This window comes from Eptatretus burgeri, chromosome 5, assembly GCF_056783735.1.
Source record: "Eptatretus burgeri isolate ZD-2024b chromosome 5, Ebu_testis_v1, whole genome shotgun sequence".
NCBI lineage: Eukaryota > Metazoa > Chordata > Myxini > Myxiniformes > Myxinidae > Eptatretus > Eptatretus burgeri.
The window spans coordinates 26,557,937-26,561,312 of record NC_140965.1 but is presented as its reverse complement, the minus strand read 5'-3'; positions in this window follow the sequence as shown (position 1 = coordinate 26,561,312).

The window sequence follows — 3,376 nt, the reverse complement described above, 5'->3', positions numbered from 1 at the left end:
TATATATATATATATAATGCACATATTTATTATATAACAGGGGTCGAAGTGTCATGGAAGAACTCAAACACAAATTACACACACATACACACACATCAGGACAAATGCACAAGACAACATCTCACTTGACTTCAGACAAACACAGCCACTGAGCTTGGGGGAAGTGACATCACATCCCAGAGCACTCTGGGTACCAGCGACACCATCTTTTTATAACTTCGCCAACCTATGGTTGTTCGTCCATTCTCTATCCTATGAATGCGAGTGTCAAGCAAGGAAGCAGCACATACAATTTTAAAGTCTTTGTTATGATCAAATGAAAGAACAAATACTCCATTAGAATCATCCTGAATAACCAAGTGCCAAAGATGGAGTCATCAGGAGGAACCTGGATAGGATTCAGGTTTCAGTTGCCACTCCTCTACCCTCAAACCTATCCAGGCACAGCCAAGTAATCCTTCCAAAAATAATTGTAAGAATTCACTTCTCCATGGGCAGATGGATAAATCAAGAGTAACAGAGCGATAAAAGAGAGGAAAATGAACAAAAGTCAAAGAAAGCAAGAATAAAGAGAAATGTGAAAAAGTAGACATAAGTGTTAAAGACTGAACAGAGAAAGAGAAAGGAACAAGGGTCAAAGATGTTAGGAAAAACCTGGACAGATAGATTTCAGTAGCTACTCCTCAAGCTTTAAACGCAGCAACAGGTACAATCTTCCAGAGGCAGGCTTGAACTGCCAATCTCCCAGACTCCGAGCAGATCTGCTGTATTAAAATTATCGACATCTTGAAAGAAGAAAAAGCAAAAAAGAAACTTAAACTTAAAACTGGAACAAAGTCGATGGTGTGCCATCGCACATCCCCACATTTCCCACCTAAAGCAAAGTTGAAAGATGGCAAAAAGTTCCACCAGGAATGACTCAATATCAAATTATTTTCCCATTTTGACCTTTGTGACCTTAAGTCCCTACCCACTGGGGCATGAACCTGGGGGTAAAACCAAAAAAAAAATCGTTACATATTCCATGTGTTCCCCAATGGTGATTGCAGATATAAAGTTTCATTAAAAAAGGTTTAAAACGTGCCTGTAATTGCATGTTTTGGTATTTGACATTTTGATCCCACCTGATGGGGCAGAGCCAAAAATATTATTGCTCTTGCACCTTCATGCCATGTGGTGATCATAACGACAAAGTTTGGTGAATTTATGCCCAACCAGTTGGGAGGAGATAGCATGACGGACACACAGACAAAGCTGATTATAATACGCCTGATTTTATGTTCAGCTCATCTGGACTTTAGTCCGGTGAGCTTATGTGATCGAGCAGTGTCCGTATGTGAGTGAGTGAGTGAGTGAGCGAGTCCATAAACACTTCAGTCATTATCACTTAAACTGAATACACGATTTTGATGAAACTTGACCACAACCTTCATCACCCGTGATGTGCTAAAGTTTGTTCACAGCATTAAACAAAATCAAGGTCGAAAAGGGTCTGCCGGGGGGGGGGGGGGGTGTTGAGTGATCCAGGTGAGCTTCAGGATGTGCAGTCCTAATTTTCAAAAGGCGTTAGGGATAATAAAATAAAACATATGCCCACGTCACTCCCTATCAAACAGCTTTGAGGAAAAAAGAAAAGTATAGGAATCGTTGAGCTGGAACAACAAGAAGAAATGGACAAAACTTTGGAGAGCATAGGTGGCGGTGTGTTGGATTTGAAAGACACATTTTGCCGAAAAATAAAAACAGCAAAATAAAGTTGGAGGAAGTTCAGGAGAGTCAACTGGAAAAGAGAAAGTTCCTATGAATCCACTGAGACCACGGAACAGAGGGTTCAGCGAGCAAAAGCAGGGAGTCGCACAACATCAACCTTTTAGCACATTATTATAACATACATAGTGTTCGTACTGGATTGTAAATAATTATATGGAAACAAATGGAAAAACTGGGTATAAATGCAAATACCACGTGATTTAATTGCATCACGTGTAAAAATTAAAGGGTCGATAATAGTCATGTGTTGATTAGTTGTCATGTAAGCAATCAGAAAGTACCACACCTGTAGAAGGACTATAAAGGTATAGGCGGTGATATATTTGTGGTGGAGTGAATTGTAATGACCACAGGACCACAGGATGGCTGCGAGGAAGGATTCGCATGACAAGAGTATAAATTCAAAGTGTGAGCTGATGAAGACAACTCCATGTGAAAGATTGCAGCCCGACTTCATGTTTCACCTGGAGCTTGATGAAAGACTTTGAGTATGATACATGAAACTGGTACTGTTGGAAATAGAAGCTGTCGAGGGAGAAAGTCCAAACTCTCCAACAGTGATGACAAGTACGTCAGGTAGTAGGTGATAGACAATGATGCAGTCACGATATCGCAAATGACCGAGCTGAAAACACGGGTGTTCACCTTTTCTTCAAGGAAAGCAAGATACACATTCGTGCAAAGTGGGTTTCAATAAATGTGTAGCTGCCTGGAAACCATTGCTAAGGAGAGGCAACCAAACAAAAAGGCTGAACGGGCAGCAGAAATGAAACCTGGAAGAAGGTGCTCTTTACAAATGAGTCCACCTTTGAACTGTTTGGCGGTAATGAACAGCAGTTTGTCTGAAGGCGGATGGGTGATTTGTACAACAGTCAGTGTACAACACCTGCAGTTATCAGGCAATACGTGGCTGGACTGCATCGCAGCAAAGGGTGTCAGAGATTTACATAAAATCAAAGCTACACTTCTTGCCTACCTGTTGAGGTAGGTTCTCACACTTCATGCCATTCCCTCAGGAATGCTTCTCTTTGGGTGAAAATTCATCTTCCAACATTCAAATCACCCCAGGGAATGAGATTTACAAAAAGACGATCCGGAATGTAAAGAAGCTGATGGAACACTCATAGATATGCCTTCGCCTGTACAATGTCCTCATATCATCATCATTCAGGCCTCATGGGCTGAAATGGAGATTGAGTTATGACAGTTAGCATTATGAGCTGGAGTTCTGAGAAACAGGGTTACGAGTGTTCTCTGGTTATGAGTGCTCTCGGGTTATGAGTGCTCTCGGGTTATGAGAATCACAGAGTTAAATGAGCTGGGGTTTTAAAAGCTTGGCTTATGAGAGCTGGAGTTCTGAGAGCTAGGGTGACGAGATCCATGGTTATGATCGTTCAGATTATGAGCTCAGGTTATGAGAGTTATACATTGAAATGAGAGGGTTATGAGAGCTGTATAGTTAAATGAGTTAGGGTTATGAGAGCTATATAGTTAAATGAGTTCGGGTTATGAGAGCAATGTAGTTAAATGAGTTATGGTTACAAGAGCTATACAGTTAAATTAGTTAGGGTTATGAGAGCTGTATAGTTAAATGAGTTATGGTTAT